Source organism: Uloborus diversus, chromosome 4 (genome assembly GCF_026930045.1).
Source record: "Uloborus diversus isolate 005 chromosome 4, Udiv.v.3.1, whole genome shotgun sequence".
In the NCBI taxonomy this organism is placed as follows: Eukaryota; Metazoa; Arthropoda; class Arachnida; order Araneae; family Uloboridae; genus Uloborus; species Uloborus diversus.
This window is the reverse complement of record NC_072734.1, coordinates 52,087,832-52,109,532: the sequence shown is the minus strand read 5'-3', so window position 1 is coordinate 52,109,532 and position 21,701 is coordinate 52,087,832.

Sequence of the window (21,701 nt, the reverse complement as noted above, 5' to 3'; positions counted from 1 at the left end):
TACCTATTTTTGGGAAAACCGGTTGCACATAAAGCATATTTTTAAATGAGCGATTATCCATTATCGGAAAAAGACAAAAAAAAAAAAAAAAAAAAAATATTTGACATTTTAAATTCAAATTATGTTTTTCGCAATCACGAGTGTGTGTGTATATGTAGGCATGTGTGTTGGGGGTATGTTCGTTTGTGTGTGGGCGGTTTGTGTATGTGTATGTAGGCATGTGTGTGTGTGTGTGGGTAGTTGTGTGTATGTGTGTTTGTGTGTGGGGGGTATGTGTATCTACGGGCAGTTGTGTGTATGTGTAGGTGTGTGTATGTGTTTGTGCGACTATATGTATGCGTGTGTGTATGTCTTTGTGTGTGTAGGTGTATGTGTGTGTAGGTGTAAATGTAGGCAAGTAAGTGACGCAACCTGGAGATGGTTTTCGCTAGAGGAGTAGCATCGTGAGGCGGCCGGCCGGTCGACGATGGTGCTGCAGAGGGTGCTGGCAGGAAAATAAAATCATAGCACATCAAAACAGCCAAGTGAGAACAATAAGCAATCGTGAATGCTCAAAAAAAAAAAAAAAAAAAAAAAAAAAAAAACTCAAGTCATTTCAAAATATTTAGACTACAATTTACATTTTTATATTTATCTATGCTATAAACATAAAATAGTATTTTTATAAAAACCTATTTATAAACAACAAGTTCTAAATGCCAAATCTCTCTTCTTTTCATATCTGCGTTATAACTTTTCCTACTGCCCCTTCTATGAAGAAATATTAAGGGTGGTTAGTAACTGTTGTTACAAAAATAAAATCATATTAATTGAGGCTCAATAATCCAAGCTTCCAAAACATTGCAAATATCAAAGTCTGTGTTGATTCCTTAATTTAAATATCGTTGAATCAAGACTTTCGCTGATTGTAATTTCAGCAATGAATGAAAATCAAAACCTCCATCTCGTCTCTTGCTTAATAGAACATCCATCTTGTCTCTTATTGCATTGTTATGAGCTGTTAAAATACTTTATATTTTCTGAAAATATTAATTTTTTGAGCAATCACGATTGCTTATTGTTTTCATTTGACTGTTTTTGGCGTTACGCTGATTTTATTTTCCCACTAGCACCCTCTGCCAGCAGCACCGTCGCGTCGACCGGCCTCACGATGCTGCTCCTCTTGCGAAAGCCATCTCCAGGTTGCGCCCATATCCTACACACACACACGCATACACACACACACGCCTACACACACATACACACTCACGCCTGCACACAGACACAAACACATATGCCTACATACACACACGAACACCTACACATACACGTGCGTACACACACAGCATTGCTTACACAACACGCACACACATGCATAAATACACACACACACGCACCCACACACATGCGTCTACACAAACACACATGCGCATTCATACACACACACACTCGTGATTGCGGAAAACATAATTTAAATTCAATAGATGCCCAAAATTCAAATTAATATATTTTTTAATTATGCATTCAATGTTTAAAAGATCACACTTGGATGCACCGAAGCAGAACAAAAGTTTTTGAATCAAATACTTATTTTAACCAAAACTTTGTAAGAATATCCTTTTATATTACACTAAATCGCTACATATAAGTGTCATATACTTTGAAAATTCAAAATTTTATTTACATTCATCCACACACTGTATACTAAAATATTCCAGACTGAAATTTCTTTTATTAAATAAACAAACAAATAATCTTGAGTCATCATGTTTACGAAAAATTAAAAAACACTTCTGAAAATTCATTGTCTGAGAAGTCAGAAATCAGGCATTTCCTCTTTGTCACTCGGATGTGATATTAGTTTACTTAAGCTTTATTGAATGACGATGCATCTCAAGACTTCATTGAATCCTTCAGTAGAAGTATTTAAAGAGCGCCAAAATCACGAATTCTTTAATTAAATATTTACATGATTAGAAACAACACAAATGAAGCGGGGCGGGGGGGGGGGGAGGAGAGAGGAATAACTTTGGAAGGGAGCTAATATTTAATTTACTATGCAAATACCTATATTATAAGATGTCTGATGTTTAGAAATTCCAAAAAGCTTTAATATAAATTAAACGCTACAGAGTTGTTTCTTATTTCTAAATAATTTTGAAACGAACTAAGCTATTATATTTAAGAAATTCTTAAAGTGATAAAGAGTTGTTTTGAAATACCTATTTTCATTTGTACGTATTAAGGGTAATAACAAAAATTGAGCTAAAATGAGTTATTATACTAAGCATATATGAAAAGTAAAGCCAAAAGTAATTGCCAAAGAGTACAAAAACCCCAGGTAGTGAAGGAAAATTTCGGATTCATGAAAAAAGCGCCAGTAGTTATAATAATAGTCATACTACAGGGTTCCGCCCTTTGTTTGTTTCGCTCGCCAACCCCCGTTCGCCATCAGCAGTGGCACGCTGACGCCTCTGGACGTTCAAATATCTGTTTTCCATTGAACTTCAATTCTTACTCCAACTACTTTGAAAAACGGTCTGTCTCTAAATTTCGGATAAGATATATTGTCGCCAAATGCTAAGATGCTTTTGGTGTCCATAAAATGACGTTAAACATTTAGCCAGCTCAGGTAGTGACTAAACTGGCGGTGTATTTTATGTATTTCTGCTTCAGACCTGGCTTAGAGCGGTAACTTACTGAAAAATACCATGCTTTGCCTTCAATCTTTGAGTTGAACCGCACCGTTTCTGCAGTCACTCGTGTGGGGTAATAATTCTAAGTTAGCTACTAGTTTGTTTGGCTCTCTTGGCTACTTTAAGAGGTTTTTCGCCACCAGCTCAGTACTTCCTATTCCGGGCTGATGAGTGCTAAAAAGCATGAAACTGCAGTCCTCAGATGGAATTGACTGAGCTGGCGGTGTATTTTATGTAAATGAAACGTTGTTTCATATTCTTTACAAGGTAATTATTCCTTAATTAGTCCAAAACTGGTTTCAGAATTCTTTTTTTTTACATTTTAGATGTTATAGCATTTCATAAAAGACAAAACGAATAGTTAATTCGAAATATTTGGCCTATCTGCAAAATTAGATATTTAGGAACATGAACGTTGATAGAATTTTTTGCTTGTGAGCTCTTGTTTCTGAGTCTAGAAAAATCCAGCACATCTATTCTGAGGATAAAAAATATTTTTAATACTGCATTTTTTTTTAAAATTTTTAAGTTCTGTAAATATCCCTTAAAAGAGTAGTTTCGAAGTTATAAGATGACGTTATGAGTAACTTCCTACGATTGAGTCATTACATATTTACTTCTCTGCAATTGATACAACCAGTTTTTTTTTTTTTAAATATAATAAATAAAATCAATTTTCAATATCTAGAAATAGTTTGCTTATGTTTTCCAATGAGTAGTTTTAGCATTTAAAAGGATAAACATAGAATTTCGAGTATTATCGAATATACAGTAAACTCCCGATTATCAGCGGAATAGGTTGGCACGGTAGCCGCGGATAACGAAAACTGCGGATAATCCGACTAATAGGTAAAAAACGATACTACTGTATACAATAGGGCTAAAAAATATGAAAAACACTCACACATACATTTAAATTATAGCTAAAAGCATTGCTACATTTCATCTGCTAACATTAATGGTGAACGAGCTGATGTGTGCATCACATGACTTCCTTTTGCTCCAATTTTAATGTCATTTTCCCATTATTGGCACTTTTAATGTGATTCAATAGTTTATTCTCTAAATATTACCACCAGTGGCCGAATTAAATTCAGATTAAAAAAAAAATCGTCAAATTTGTTGCCAAATTGGCGACAAAACTTGGTGACCAAAAGACTAGCGATATACCGCCAAGTGTCCGCCAAATTATAACATCACTTGAGTATACATCGAAATTAACAATGATTTTCCCCCAAAAAGGGGCAAAAGACCCCTTTAGAAACACCAGAATGCAACCAAAAGGGGAGGTGCGCAACTAGACCCCACTAGTGAGGCCTTCGCCACTAGGAGTCTCCTTACCAAATTTCAACTTTCTAGGACATACCGTTCTTAAATTATGCGACATACATACGCACATACATACGTACATACGGACATCACGAGAAAATTCGTTGTAATTAACTCGGGAGAATGTCAAAATAGATACTTCGAGTTTTTATACGTTCTTAGGCACTTATCCGCGTGTGGTCGGGTTGAAAAAAAAACTCAACATTAATTCGGGGTTGAGCAAAGTGGAAATTAAGGCCGAATTTTGAGTGAAATTTTTTTCGCGAACACAATACTTCCTTTTTTGTAAAAGAAAGTAAAAAACCATACACATGTAAAAACTAAAAACGGACGATAACAGTTAAAAGAATAAAATAATGACCCTTTAATAAATAAAAAAAATGTGAACCCCCCCCCCCAAATAATCCGAACCGCGGATAACCCGATCGTTGATAATCGGGAGTTTACTGTACATAAACAGGATGTTTCATTTAAATGTTTCAGAACTTCCATGAGGGGTAGGGTTCATCCTGACAACTCGAAATCGTACAGCAATGTGGGGTCGCAAATGCTTTCCTGAAGCAGTGTTGTACACAGAAGCACCATAAAGAAAAGATACTGCAAGTGAGATCGTTTTAATAATACATGGAAAGAAGCAAAAGGTGCGTGGATTAAAGTAAATGTTCGAAGTGTTTTCCACGGGCTTCAATACACACCTTACATCCTCGGCGCATGGGGCTCCGAACAGACTGGAATACTCGGGTATGTAAAAAATTTCTCGGGATTTGAAATCATTTCCAACCCCGCCCCCCATTGCCACATGATTTCGAGTCGTCAGGATGCATCCTACTATTACAGCAGGAATTAGAAAATGAAGGGAGCAAGTCCAATCATTTGTTTAGCAAAAGCTGAGGAAATGACCCCATGTCACGTGACTCAAAAACGACGAATGGTTGACTCGTTTTGCGTGAAACTAGCGGAATAAGCCTGATTTCTTCCAATGCTTTGCTTTAAAATCTATCACGTGATTATCGGGTCGATCACAATCTGTTTCAACCAATCATAAGACTTTAATCGGCAGCTCGGATGTCTGGATCTTAGAGCAGGAATTAAAATGGAGGGAGCGACTCCAATGATTGGATTAGCAAAAGCTGAACCAAACACCCCAAGCCACGTGACTCAACAACAACGAATGGTAGGCGCGTTTTGCGTGAAACAGACAAAGGAAACCTGATTTCTTTCAATGCTTTGCTTTAAAATCTATCGCGTGACTTAGGATTATTACTTTACGAACAAAAGTCTTTACTCCCTCAATTTAATCTCCACTCAATGATCCTATCCCTCTTAGAAGTTCTGAAACATTTAACTGAAACACCCTGTAGAAAGCGAAACCCAGTAAAAAGTTGTGAAATGTTGCAGAAAAAAAGCTTAGTATCTTAATTTTAATTTTCATTAAGGGGGTCCGGGACACATTTTGAATTTTTTTTTATTATATACTTTAGAGTTTTGAATTTTTTTACACTGATTCACCATTTAATTAATAAGCAAAATCACAACATAAATATGAAAAAAAAATTTTTTTTAATTGAAATTTAATTTGTTTTAAAAAAAAAATGGGGTTGCTTTAAATTGCTATAACTCAAAATATTGTTGGTCAATTTTCAATTTTTTTTCAAAAACGTATGCACAAATATCTGAGCTTCAATTTTTATTCGGCGATTTTAAAAATATTGATTCAATAAAAAATTAAAAATATTTGAAGAAAAATCTCGAAAAATTCGAAGATACTTTAAAAAAAAAAACCATATTTTTTGCAGTAAACGTTTTTTTTTCAAATCGCCGAATAAAAAATTAAGTAAACTGTTTGAAAAAGACATGCTCCAAATTTCATTACTTTATCTTCATCGGTTCTTGACTTATAAGAAAAACGCGTTTAAAGTTTTAAAGTCCAATACACATTAGTTAGGTGCGGGCAACAAAAAGAATTATATCTTTTGTTCTAATAAAGATTGAAACACGATTCAAATGTCCTTTTAAGCAGAAGAAACGGAGTAATTTAAAAAAAAAAATTGCAAAATTTGTCTATTTTTGTGTCCCGGACCCCCTTAAGGGGCAACCCGAAATAATGTCGCGCTTTGAGGGGAGAGGCGGGGGGGGGGGGGGTCTTGAAATTGTGACAATTTGGGACAAAGGGGAGGGAGGGGGAGACAAGAAATGTGCCATCATGTATTTTGTTTTAAACAAGAACAAGTTTTTTGAAAAATCGCGTCACGTGTGGCAAAAGGGAGAAGGGGAACGTGAAGTGTGACACTTTGTGAAAAAGAAAGAGGGAGGAGGAGAATTCAGCATGTTGAAAGAAAGTGACATCATTTGAGAACAGCCCCAAAGAAAATATAGAAATTACTTTTAACCCGGCTTTTCGCTCAGTCATTTCTCATGCAAATATTACAGGAATTTTTAATTAAAATTCAAAACTCATGCCATGCCGTTATTGTGCATTAATGTGCAGCGAGAATAGTCTCATTAATTAAAACTACCTGAGGAGGAAATTTAACTGAAACCGTGGTGAATGATGGGTGAGGAATGATAAAATTATTGAACCGAATAATGGTAATCCCAAATGGAAGCAACTGATAAGCATTCTTGTTTACGACCAAACATCCATTACTGCATTTTTATGAGATTTTCGCTAGATTTATTCATTCGGTTTTGATAATAACTAAAAATTATCAAACATTGAAACGCTTTTATAAAAAAAAGAAGAAAGTAGTAGTCCCTACCTACGATGCTTCAAGTAAATCGAATGACGTACATTATTGCAAAGACAAAATAATAAGATTCGTAGCAGGTCCGTTATACCACAAAATAAAACATCTTCAGTTAATGATTAAACATCTTGTTTCGAAGAAAAAGGACTTCATTAACACATACAAAAGCGCTGTCTTTGGCAGAAAGAACTGTATAACCTACGAAGAAATCACTTAAAATTTTTTATTGTTATTTAAACAAAGACTTAATTTAATCGACAGTTAAAAAAAACTGAATTGCTAATTAATATTAAAGCCATCCTTATATCACACACTCTTCTTAATTGTAACTAATATTATAAACTAAAAATTCGCCTGTCAAGGTATGACGGGTGAAAATTACTTCTACATTTGAACGAAGCAATTGCCTGTTTGATGACAGTTTGACAGTTGAAATTTTAACCATAACTGCAGTAGATTAGCCCTAAATTCCAGTAGATAGCGTTCATTGTTGACCCTATTTCGTTTCTGCATGCTCCTAAAATGACCGTCTTACCAGTAAATCAGTTAAGTTACCGGATCCAAATAAGCTTTGTAAAAAAAATGCATTTCCCCGAATGTCAAACATTACCAAAAAATATTTTCAAATTATTATGGCGTGGCCCGAATTTCATTGTTGATGACGTCAGGAGCATTACTCGATCCGTGAATTCGCTGTGAATGAGTTTGTTAGACACGCTTACACGCCTTATCTACTCACTGATCCTCATAGTATATGGCATAAACATTGCGTACACGGTACAGAAAAGGAACATTGAGTATCTTTCGTCCAGTAAAAAGTATACTGTTTTTGAGAGAAGAAAAATTACCAATGTCTTTTTGTGCTACTCTGTATTTTAACTATTTTTTTTTTGCTCCCGAAATCCAATAGATGGTGCTGATCACACCTTCAATAGAAGGCGCTGATCTCCAAGTATAATTGCTTTGTATTATAGAAAAGTTCCGAAAACTCGAGCTTTCACTATCGAGTGATTCTAAAAGACTCGACCACGCTTTGCAAAGAAAAAACTTGTTTCATGCGCACTCCCGATGATTCCTCGTGCTTCAACCTATACAACAAATGCTATCAATGATATCACATAGACATATTTTCAATTCCTTTTTCGCAAACATTTATTTGTTGCCGTTAACTGATCTGTGTGTAGTTCAAGTTTTGAAGTGCCTGACAAACGTGACTCCATCTTATCTAGAAGCCCTTCGCGAGCCTGCTGGGCAGAAGAAATCACTCGATACCGAGTATTGTCCGTTATTCACAAGAAGGCACTTGACTCCTCCCTCGTCACGTGGTATCCGATGATTCTATTTCGCTGTTTTCGGCAGAAGGTACATTCGGATCATAGCATTTTGTTGTAAAAGCAGCAGTTTTTAAAACGTAAGAATAACAAAAATGACAACAGACAAGTGAAGCAAATGATGTAAAGGACGCTAAGTCTTTGTTACACATTAAAATGCACGCCCAAGTTAAGGCTGTCTGGTAAAGTCAAGGTCAAGTAAGCGCGTGGATTGCGTACCGATCACCCCCGCGTAAAATGGGACTCAGCGTTCTAGGGGACGTCGCGAAGTGCCCTCTCGTGAAAAACGGACAATATCGTCCTTTCTTTCCGAATTAAAAAGGCTATAATTAGCCGATTAATCGTTTTTATGTTAATGCTTTTTGTATAGACTGGCAACCTGAATTTATTGACACACTCTACATTAATGCGGTCGAAACCTCGGGTAAAAGCTAGTTAAACATAAATGCATTTTCTATTTTATGCCTCAAGAGTTGTAAAAGTTGTTCATTACGGTTAACCCAATAAAATAAGAGTAGAGAGTCAATAAAGGTCCGATAAACGAAGCATTATGTTTTTTTTATTGTCACAGAACGAAATAAAAATGTTCAGAAGTTTACAGAACCAGCAAACTATTAGTGACGTAAAAAAAAAAAACTTTTTCTTTCAATTGAAAAACAAAAGATCTACCCTTCATTTTTTTACAAAACAATTAACTGTTTTTTTTATATCTTATTGATATACAACGTTATCAATTGTCATTAGTGCTTCTTATGTCAAATACAGACTGTTAACGGTTGTTGTCGAGGAAAAAACGGAGCTGGATATTTAGCACTTAATTCAGGATCAATTTTTGATACTATTGTATGTGAGTGGGTGTACTATTTCTGCCAAGATTTGACTGGTTGCTTAAACCTTATCAAATTCCATCTAGAACAAACTAACCAAAACTTTCATTTTTAATTTTAAATATCATGATGAAATTTTTCATTTTCTTCTCTGTTAACAAGTTTTGTTAAACGATTATTATTTTTAAAAACTAAAATTGGCAATAGAGATTTAAAGAAACAGTACAATTTAGCGTTTGTCTATCTGTCTGTATGTTTGCTTGAAGTTGCGTAGATCAAGACATAGCATCCTGTTTTGGTGCAAAGACTCTCTGGAGCAAGGGACAATGAAAAAAATAATCTTATTATTTTTTTCATTTTTATTTAGAAGCTAAGTATAATTTTTACGTTAATTCAAAATGTCAGTGAACATAGTCAGTGAAGTTTTTAAAAATAAGAAAACTCATTCTACTCATGTTTTCTTTTCCAAATATTAAAAAAATATATATTACTGTAATTTTTGTATCAGATTAAAACAACGTCGAGGAAAATCACTAATTACATTATACTAACATGATTCTAAGACGTTATTGTGGCTTTTAAATTAGAAACTTGTATTATTAACGGAATAAGCTCTTGTGTGGTCAAACTCTAAACAAACTAATGAGTTTTAAAAACTGAAAGATGAATAAAGAAATTTGTCGAACAAAGCATGTGTACATATTTTCACTAAAATCAACACTGAGCTTTATTAGAATTTTAATCAGCGGTGGCTAACTATTTTGCTTATTAACATTATTTTTAGAATTTTAAGTTACATTATCATGATTTTCAACTCATTAAAACTATTATAGTAATACACAGTAAAATTCCAGTTTAATTTTCAGGCATTTAATCAGACTATTTCTTTTTTTATTTGAAGAATTATATTTAAGGAAAGTGGTGCTTTACCAAAATACAAAAATTATAAACTTATATATTTCAGCTATGTTTTAATTGCTTTTCTTTAGTGTTTGGTATGTTTAAAAGTTTTGTCCGTATAAAATAATATTTTCGAACAGATAATTCTAGAAAACTGTTTAACAGAAGAACGCATCTTTTTTCTTGGTATCTACACATTTCCTTTAAAACCATTTTAAGAAAAATAATTAAAACTCTAAAGTCTTCGTCAAGGGCATTTCACACAACTGTTTCAATTTAATATTTTAACGGTTTTATACGAGGTGCGAAAAATTACGATTGATTTCCTTAAGGTTAAACAAACCAAAGAAGGGACCAGGATGGATTTGCTAACATTGTACAGACAAATCCGTGTCATAAAAGCACTCAATGATCAAAAAGTGTATAAAATTATAATTTATTGCATAATTTACTAAATATTTATTTTACCAACTAGAAGAACTGTAAAATACAGAACATCTTCAATGAAAAAAAAAACACGTTGCTATTAAGCTTGGAAAAAAACTTCAAAAATTGAACCTACAAGTGAATTTATTGTTTAATGTTTCATCAATCGAAAACATTTTCTACAAAACCGCATAATTGTTTCAGCTTTTAGAGAGTGCTTTGAAATTGTGATGACTGCACAACTAACAACTGATCCTTTTTTTTTTGGACTCGGATAAAATTCAAATATTGGACGGAATTTCTAAAATATCCTCCTCAAAAATAAATTTCAAGAAGCACTTTTTATGAAAGAAGTAGAGAAAAGTAGAGCATAATAGAAAAACCTTATTTAAAAAGAAATGAATGTGAAATAATTTTTCAGAAAAAAGAATTTTGAAAGAGATGAAGGATTTTTTATACTTTATATTTACGAGGCTCCAAATGTTACCCAAACGATTCCTTAGTAAAAAAAAAGGTAACTATTTCTTCAGAACAATAAGTCTTAAAAGTAACGAATTTCGCTGTTAGAAGTGGAATTTAGTGTTTTGATCACTAAAAATTAAATATGTTAGCAAATATATCATGTTTAGCAATAAATTTCTCCGTGCCGTCACTCTTTTATCTCTAAACATTAAAATATATTTACGATAAAGGACTATCAACATTTGTAAACAATCTCTATAATCAACTCATCAACGCTGTAAGTTTATAAATAAACCTAAATGCATTTTGCTCAATATCTTTTGGGAGTTATCAGTACTACGTGTTAACTCATTACTATTATTAATATGACACTTCTTAATGTGCCAAATCATTACTGTTACGAGCATATTTTAAAAGAATTTTTGTTCTGTAATCTGGATTAAATCTAATCCCTTTTAAAAATGTTCTTGTGATTATTATGTTTAGTTAAACAAAGTAAAATATATTTTATTAAAATATTACGTAAGAAGTACGGTAAAACTATTGTACGCGGCATCTATATTGGCGACAAATTTAGTTCAACTTTGAATTCGTTTTTTTTTTTTTTTGTGTTTTCATCTCATTGACGTGTACAAAGTGTTTCAGAGAGGACTCAAAAATTTTGAAATGACATGCAGTCAAGTGTCCATACTTCGGTCAGTTTTGAACTTTTACCGTTAGTAGCATATAAATCACGTTTTTCATTTGAACGAAGTATTTTTTTTAGGATGTTCCTTAGTACTTCACCCCAGGACAAGGTATAGATGTGTAGATCTGTCCCTTTAAAAATAAAACAAGAAAATGTTCATTTTCTCACGTTAGGGATTCCCCTCCCTTACTTGGGACACTTAATATTTTTAATTTTCTTTTATGTATTTAGCAATAGATAATAGTTGGGACACCAACTACCATTTTGAAGAAATTTATTTTACAACTTAATAAAGAAAAAAATATTAGATAGAAATAATATTATCTTGTAAACTTTCAAAGATTTCTACTTGCCCCTGAAAGTATGAAATGTTTCCCTATTCTTCTTAACTCTTTTGAATGTAATATTTCCGTATATATTCACATTATATTTGGAGGCATAAAAGTAATTAGTAAACCCAAATAATTCTTAAAGCAGCTGATTTGTAGCTCTCCATGTTCCTCACTTCACATCTTTTCACATGCATTTTCATTCCTTCATTATACGTGAAATTCGCAGCACATCAACTAGTTTCATCTATACTTTGATATTCAATTTCATTGGTAGAAGTAATATTTTGACAAACCGTTTTCAGATCATCAATAGATTCCGATTTCATAAACAATAACAACGTTTCTGTCCTGTTACGGTATGACACTTTTATTGTCATCAGAATCGTAATCATTTTTGAAATTTGTGTATCTATACATTTTTTCTAAATACAATTATAAACTTTTTTCTTCAATATTTCCTATAGAAACCTTTAATGCCTTAGTATCCTTACTTGAAATAGTATTCCAAATTTGGAGCATATTTATGATTTCTCAAATTTATGAACACATTTTTAAAGTGGAAGTGAATTTGCCTGAATAGGGCACATTTAGCTATCCGAGAAGAATTGTGAAGATAATCCAAACTAATGGTGCTCAGTTAGGGTAGGTAACCAAAATTATATCCATACTTAAAAATCGCATTTTTTTTTTTTTGAAATTTTTAAAATCGTTAAGCTAACCCATAAAGCTGAAACATCAAAGTTTAATTCACATAGCCTCAAAAGATAACAATTCATTTATTCTGTAAAAGCATTTATTTCTTTCTGGAAAAATACTGACAGGTTTACCAGCCCTCGAAACTAAATTCGGCAAAATGTTCCAAGTTAAGGCACTGTCCCAAGTATGGGCACTTGACTGTAACAGCGAAACAGACAAAAATAGGAAACGAGTGGTATGTCTGCCATCTTGAAATTACGGTGCAATTTTTCAGTTTTCATCTTACATTTCCAAAACTATCTACTAACTCAAAAACTATCTGGAAGAAGTCTGCCGTGGGTAAGTAGGGTCAATAATTGAAAATTTTTCATTTTTCATTTTTTTAAAATGCGTTTTGACATCTGTTGAACGTTAGCTTTTTCGAACAAGCTTGCTTATCTGGTTTCCGCTGGAAAAAAGGCACGCAAAAAATTTCAAACTTCATTATTTACCTATTAGTCCAGTCATATTATATAAAAAAAAGTGGGGGGGGGGGGGGGGGGGGGGGGGCTAAAATCGCAAAACACGATGTAGTTCTGTTTTTTTAATATGTTGTTTGGGTCAGTTAGGGTAGTGTAAATCTAAGTTTGCAGTTTTCAAAAACCTGTGCTCGCTGCGTAATTCGTGAAAAACTGCGAAATGTTCGGACTTTTTTTAGTTTTTACTTTATAACTCCTAAAATATCGATTTTTTGATGCTAAATGTGATGTTAGTTTTAGAGCACATTAAATTTTAAACAATTTAAGCTCTAGTGGGGTTCTGTACGACCAATAGTTTAGGAGATATGGTACATCAAAAACTGGCCATTTTTGGCGAAAAATGAAAAAACTATGCTTTGATCACATTCCACGCCAAATATGGACATGAATTCCTATTTTAATCGAAAAAAACTGGATATACTGATATAGTAAATTTAATTAGCTTTTATTTAAGTCAAAAACAAAGTCTGTAGATTCAACAGTTCTTTTACAATCGCAAAACAAACAATGGAAATTCATGTCCATATTTGGCGTGGAATGTGATCGAAGCATAATTTTTTCATATTTTTCCAAAAATGGCCAGTTTTTGAAATACGATACCTACTAAACAATTGGTCGCACAGACACTCACTTAAGCTTAAATTGTTTAAAATTTAATGTGCTTTAAAACTGGTATCACATTTAGTATCAAAAGTTGGTTAGTTTTGGAGTTAGAAAGGAAAAACTAAAAAAAGTCCGAACATTTCGCAGTTTTTCGCAAATTACGCAGCGAGCACAGGTTTTTGAAAACTGCAAACTTAGATTTACACTACCCTAACTGACCCCAAACAACATATTAAAAAATCAGAACTACACGTAACAATCGAAAGAACATATCGTCGCCTCAGATTAACAGTAAAATATCTTAGTGCATGGCCCCACTAGATGGCGCTGACGCTTAACGGGCCTTGACAATCTATGACTTTTCTGTGTTAAACTGATGCAGCTCATGCATCCACCAATCAATGCCAACGTTTCAAAGTTTGTTTATTTTTGATTGGACGTCGTTCATTTTGACCGCAAGAGGATTTGATGGGAACCCCTGCATCCACCAATCAATGGCAACATAATGGAAATAGGGGTTCCCAAGCGTCCTCTTTGTTGCCATGAGTTTTAGCGACTGTCAGGACTTATGAGGAGTAAGTGAGACCATGCTTAGTGTCATTTCTGGGATTAGATATAAGTGCTGCTCAAATAAAAAGTGGACACTGGCAATAACATCAGCATGAATGATTCAATTGGAGCGCCACTGCAAATGTTTATAAAAGGTGGTATGAGGTATGCATCTCAAATGCCGTTCAGAGGTTAAACCTGTTTGCAGTAGAGGAAATTGTACAAAAGGAAAGTCATGCTATCCATGGATGCGTCCAGATCGGAAAGCGCAGTAGTACTGTTAAGGGCGGGAAACGACATCAGAACTGCCGAGACTGGGCCAAGCAAACATCGAGATCACTAATGATTCCATTGCCTTCGTTAATGAAATGATCCGAGCTAATCGAAAGATCAAGAGACCCGTGAAATCCGTGAAAAACTCAACCTGAGTAAAGGAACGCTTCATTTTATCATCAACAAAGATCATCCCAGGAAACCCAGACGACCCTAAACAAATTTTCTGTTGGGAAGTTTGGAGCACCCCCGTATAGTCCGGACTTGTCACCCTGGGATTTCCACATCTTTGGGGCACCTAAGAGAGCATTACAAAACATTTCCATTTGGACGATGAAGTGAAACAATCCGTATAAGACTTCCTCAGGAATCAGCCCCGATCTTTCTACGGCAAAGGCATCGATCTGCTGCTGCAACGTTGGAACCTGTGCTTCAACGCCAATGGCAATTTCTTTTGATTTATACTAAAAGTATTTTTTTTTTTTATTCAACTTGTCCACTTTTCATTTGGGCAACCCTTATATCTTACTGTTGCTCTGAAGCGACGATATTGATACTTTTTTTTTTGACGTAAAAGTTATTTACTCTCGTACCCTTGTTATCGATATATAAGGTCTTAAAAGTCAGAAAAAAATTTAAGAAAAGTTACTAATTTAAAGACTTTGGGAGAATTGGAAAACTTATGTCTCTGGAAATACGTTTTGCTATACTGTTGCGATTGCAACTGATCTAAATGTTTTCTTTCTTACACAATCATATGGTTTCCTTTTCAGAAATATTACTAAAAAGTCTGTAGAAATTAATACAAAGTTGGAAGTTCTAAATGAACTGAAAGATATTTCGCTAAAATCAGAGAACAATGTTCGATCGTAATCATTTTCAATCACGTAAGAGATACGAATTGAACATCAAAGACTCTCTCAAAGCTTTTACTAAAAGGAATTCATCACTGAAACATGTACTAACGCAAACAATTAGTACGAGGAAAACAAACAAGCTGCACTTCCCTATGGATAGCTACCTTGTTTACACATCAATCCGCTAAGTGTGTTTCGCCGCCTGAAGCCTTAATACAAATCGTAAAAGGAAATCGTGCGCCTGCATTCAAATGTGAAGGGGGTTTTGAATACCTTGAATATATGAGTTTCCAATTACGACCGTGAGATTTTTGTTGTTCTTGCGAAATCGGATATCATATAATTAGGTTCAACATGGTGTTTAATTACTATTATTTAAGTTTTTACAAGAATTGTCAGATCATGTATTGCAATATATTTCTTATTGTTGCATAATTATACGTGAAGGAAAACTTCGGATGCCTTTTTCTCCTGTGTATGTCAACCGATTTTCTTCATTCTTGATTAGTAGCTATTGCTGAGTTTTAGTATTATCAATAATATTTTTTGAAAACATACGTTAATTTACGATGATATTAATTAAAAACTAGTTTTTGCATTCGAAACGGCATTTTTTTCTTAGGAACTGTCTTATTTTCTCGAGTTTGTTACGATTGGCAAGCCTATGAAAAATACCCCGAACGAAGTTTTTCGCAATGCGTCGAAGCTCAATGTGCAAAAATTAACTGGAATAAAAGTTATTCAAAATTTTTAAGCTCGTGAAACTCATAATTTTTAAATTTGATTATTTATCATCGTTAGGCGCGTGTAAAACTAAGGTTTGATTGATTTTCTTTTAAAATCATAAATTATTTTTTCTAGACGAAAACTTGTCTTGTTTTTAGCTTGGTATGGTTGGAAAACCCGTAAAAAGTATCGGCATTTTTGAGACAATTCCCCATATACATTCGGAAACTCGAAGGGCCTAAATTGACTAGAAAAGAGCTAGAAGCAAGGGGAAAGGAGCATGGATATTCCAAAGGCTCAATATACGTTACTTCAGAGTCATTCGAAAGGGTACAGAACACTAATTTCACCTGAACTACTGGCTTCAGATGTGTGAGTGACAGCTAGGAAAGTTGAAACGAAAACAAGACAATGATGTTTGATTTAACTTTGCTTGAATCCGAATCCCCCTAAACACCTGTGAAAGATAGAGGATCATTTCAATGTTCCAGAACATTTTTTTAAATTCCCGCCAGATAGTGTTTATTTTCTTTTTTACTTCCTTTTACAAAAAAGGAAGTATTGTATTCGTGAAAACATTTTCACTCAAAATTCGGCCTTAATTTCCATTTTGCTCACCCCCGAATTAATATTGCGTTTTTTTTTCAACCCGACCACACGCGGATAAGTGCCTAAGAACGTATAAAAACCCGAAGTATCCATTTTGACATCCCCCGAGTTAATTACAACGACTTTTTTCGTGACGTCCGTATGTATGTATGTGCGTATGTGCGGATATGCGTATGTATGTCGCATAACTCAAGAACGGTATGTCCTAGAAGTCGAAATTTGGTACGTAGACTCCTAGTGAGGTCTAGTTGTACACCTCTCTTTTTGGTTGCATTCTGGTGTTTCTAAAGGGGGTCTTTTGCCCCTTTTGAGGCGAAATCATTGTTGATTTCGATGCATACTGAAGTGGTGTTATAATTTGGCAGACACTTGGCAATATATCGCTAGTCTTTTGGTAGCCAAGTTGATGACAAATTTGGTGATTTTTTTTAAAATCTGGTTTCAATTTGGCCACTGGTGGTGATGTTTAGAGAGTAAACTATTAAATCAAATAAATAAAATTGCCAATAATGGGAAAATGACATTAAAATTGGAGTAAAAGGAAGTCATGTGATACACACATCATTTCGTTTTTTCAACTAAAGGCACGTAGAAAAAAATCAAGTTCCTTGTTCATTCTACAGAGTATGAAGAAATAATATTTGTATATGGAACAGTGAGCCGGAAAGAGAGGATACGCATCATGATTTCAATGACTTACTTAAACGAATTGCAAAGGAGTGTTTCAAATTTGCTTTGACAAAAATATTTACAGATATTTAAAAAAAATAAATTGACAAAACATTCAAAAAAAAAAAAAAAAAAGGTTGGTAATATAAGATTGGTAGTAAAAGATTTTCTACAATTCTGTGAATAGGAGTATAAGACTCAGAAAATCAGTTGAGATGATTGTGGTAAGTATTATGAGCAACAGGGGCTTGCGAATGGGGCTTCAGGTATCTCGACGAAGCTAATAAAATGCCGGCATTTACGCGTCTGCAACTTACTGAAAAATAATTTCTAAGGAAATTGCAATGTGAACTCCTGCGGTACGACAGTTAAGTACAAGGAAATAAAAAAAAATTATACAATTGCGATCTCAAAAAGGATTTCAAAAGCATAGAAAGCATGTCGTGTTGTCGTGTTTCATTTGAGAACATAACAGAAGTTAAAATTTGGGCGTATTCAATTAGTCAGCAGAAATTGATAACTGATTGTTTGAAGATGCTAGAAGTTTCATTTTTGAAGTTATCATTCTATAGTAAGATATATATTAATTCAAATGCTACATGTGTTATAATTCATAAATGCCGGCGTAACTATACTAATAATGAGTTAATCACTTCATTTAACTCCATTACTATTGTAAAGTTTAGCCTTACATAAATCTTTGTACTAAACGCTAAATGTTGTAGTATTCAGCTTGGTTTAAACCGTTAAATTGAACTTAGTTGATAAAGCTTCGAGATTTATAAGCTGGTTATTATGCGTTTCCAATTTGAGGCGGATAACTGAAGACTGGAGTCGAATTAAATTGCTCCTTTCAGTCGGTATCACTATTTACTATCTCAGGTGAAACACTGGATGTTCTCAATTGATAAAGCTATGGCATTGCAGAGTTTATGCAAATAATTAAGTATAGCATTCAGAAAAACTATGCAATGTTGCACATTCATAACGAAATGAGTAAAGGAGGCCGTGAGCAGCTAAAGGATGTCAATAGACATTCTCAAGTTTCGAGTAAAACACGTTTAAAGTTGCAGTCCAAGGTAGACTCACTGAAAAGTTTTTCTGAATCATGCTGTATAACAGTCCCTACCAGGGCTATTAGTACTATCTCTTGCCGCAAGATAGAGTAGAGGGCCACCTACCATTTTATTGGTTATCTGAGAAACTTTAATTTTGCCACTTTCATCCCTTTGCTTATCACTGCCTCAAATGGAAGGCATATGTTTATAATACACTGTCCTCAAAACTCCAATGTAGCTATCACTGCACGAGGGTTGGATGGGGCTTTGAAGGGAGCTCTGTTTTTAATCCAGACCAGAAGCCAAGCAATCACAGATATAGCAGCCTCAGGGGAATTTATTTGGATATATAAGGGATAGAAGAACAATGGAGCAGACCCCCGGTCCATCGCTCCATTCGCCATACTAAAAATCATTGTGCTCATTTGTACATAATAAAAATCAATATTGGGTAAGTTAAAATATTTTCTACAAATAAACTGTGCTGGAAAACGCTCTTGACGAAGAACACGAATTGTATATGCCTGAAAAAGATCATTTTGATTTGACCAATTTTTTGTTCAGTTTTGAACAGTTCAAGAAACTTTAACATTAACACAAACTGAGAAACTTAAAGGAAATATAGACACCGAACATTATGGCCTATTTGCTTCAAATAAACTTTACTGGAAGCATGCATCGAAAATACTTTCTCTATTAAACAATTTTCAGGTTACTTTTGCACTATTTAATTAAAAATAACGACAACAAAAAAATGATTTTTTGGCAAAAGAAAAAAAAAGTGCAAATTCTAAATATACCTGGATTCTTAGTTTTTGGATTTTAAGAAATAGAAAAAAAGTTATTAATTGAAATCAGAAAACCATATTTCGTAGACTTTACGTTGACACAAATCAGAGATTAAAAAATCCCGACTCTGTCTCCAACTCCTAGAAATTTAAGGCCATTGACTTCGACTAATGTAGTCCAAAATCACTCCAGCTTCCACTCCACAACTTCTGACTCCACAACTTTGGAAGAAATGCAGACTCGGAGGGAAAATGACCGATTCCGACTCTTTCAATTTTAATGCCTTTGATTCTAAACTCCGACACCGGCTCTTTTTTCGCAAAATCTTTCCAACTCCGACTCCACAGACCTGGTTTTTATTGGGACTGGTTAATCGTAGGGAGAATGACTGACTCTAGTTTTGATTCCGACTTCAGGAATTTTAGGGCTTTCGACTCCAACTCTTTTGCTTCAAAATCAGATCGATACAAACTATACGACTCCCACCTTGCAGCCTTGGTTTTTACTTTGAAATGACGATTGTTCGTAAGATTTGTTTTATTTCAATTCTAAAATTTTAATTTAATTCTTCTATTTTGGTAATAGGAATAAAGAGAGGGCTTAAAATATATTACTTAACAGTTCAACATATTTGTGCAGACGTTTGTTTTTTCTTTTTTGATGTACACTAATTATTTAAGTGGACATTTTATTACTTTTTATTTATTTTCTTTCTTTATTTATTTTTGGAAACGGGGAAAAATTATATCCGAGGTGCTTTATTTTACCCGGAAGAAAGAGTGTAACAAAAATTTTTTTTTTGATATTATATACTTATTTAAACAAGATTTTTGTTGTTAATTTCTCTTTCTTTATGAAAGCGATTGAAGATTTTCTTTTATGGAAAAACATGCTCGTTAGCTGCTCGTTTAAAAGGTGCTACTTTATTTGTTCGTTGATTTATTTTTTTTATGTATCTCTTCATCAGATGAACGACGCATATTTTGTTTTTATAAATTAGCTTAAAATGTCAAAAAGGTATGCTTGGCATAATTTGCAGTCTTAGCTAATTTGGAGAATACTGATTGGATACTAGAAATTCGATGTTGGTATGCGGGAAAATAGGATCTCTTAGTTCTGGACGAAACGTCTTGTATATTATATAATTAATTAAGAAAGGCACAATGAATATAAATGTGACATTTAAAAATGATAGTAAAATGTATTTTAATAAAGTGAATGTAATTAACTAGTTAGCAAAAAGAAATTATTGTACAATCGAGCGTGAAATTGAAGAGTTGAGTGCCCTTCTAGAATGTTTAAAAAAAACTTATACATGTAAAAGCTAGAAGTTAGCATTTATTAAAAGAAAAAAAAAGGTAAAATAAAAGTTTATGTTAAATTTCCATCATTTAATCTTTCACTTTTCACTGACTTATTCCGATTTGTTCAAGTATTGGACAAAAATCCACATTTTGCACGCCGTTTTATATTACATAGCCCAAAAATATGCACGACGTTTTCAAAAAACTCTTTTCACGGTAGAACTGACATTTGAGTTATCCCGTATTTCGCGGAAATGATTTATTGAGAATCTAAGGGGAAATAAAACGATGTACATAAATCTTGCTACTAAAAGGAAAAATGACATTTTTCAGAAATGACTACAGAAATGGTTTAAACATTATATTGTATTGGTGAACAATTCTAAGTGTACTATTATCAGAAGCGTTTTACGTAGTAAGTGCAATACATCAAGATATCATTTCCTTAGTTAAAACATAAAATAATATTAGCATTTTTAGTATTTACAGAATTTTTTTGTACAAACAAGTTTATTCTGAGACTGTAACCAGCACCTAAAATCTAATAAGGCATAGTACGAAGAAGATTACTTTTGGTATTTTTTTTCAACTTCTTTTGAAAACCGAATATGTGCGAGTAAGTATAGGGTCAACTGATGTAAAATGTGTGTTATTGTTTTTCTACTTTAAATAATTTTCTTTCCTTTGGTTGCTGATAAAAAACGAGCTGATGTGTGCCTCACATGACTTAATTTTACTCCAATTTAATGTCATTTTCCCGTTAGTGGTAATTTTAATGTGATTCAATAGTTTACTCTCTAAATATCACCAACAGTAGCCAAATTAAAACCAGATTTTTAAAAAAAATGCCAAATTTGTCGCCAAGTTGGCGACAAAACGGCGACCAAAAGATTGGCGATATATCGCCAAGTGTCCGCCAAATTGTAATACCACTTGAGTTTACATCAAAATTAACAATGATTTCCCCCCAAAAAGGGGCAAAAGACCTCCTTAAAAGCACCCGAATGCAAGCAAAAGGGGAGGTGCGCATCTAGACCCCACTAGGAGTTTACGTATCAAATTTCAACTTTTTAGGAACTACCGTTCTTGAGTTATGCGACATACATTCGCACATACGCATATACAGACGTCAGGAGAAAACTCGTTGTAACTAACTCGGAAATCGTCAAAATGGATATTTCACGTGTCTATACGTTCTTAGGCACTTTTACATGTGTGGTCGAGTCGAAAAAAAAACTTAACATTCATTCGGGTTTGAGCAAAATGGTAATTAAGGTCGATTTTTGAGTGATTTTTTTTTTCGCGAATACAATACTTCCTGTTTTGTAAAAGG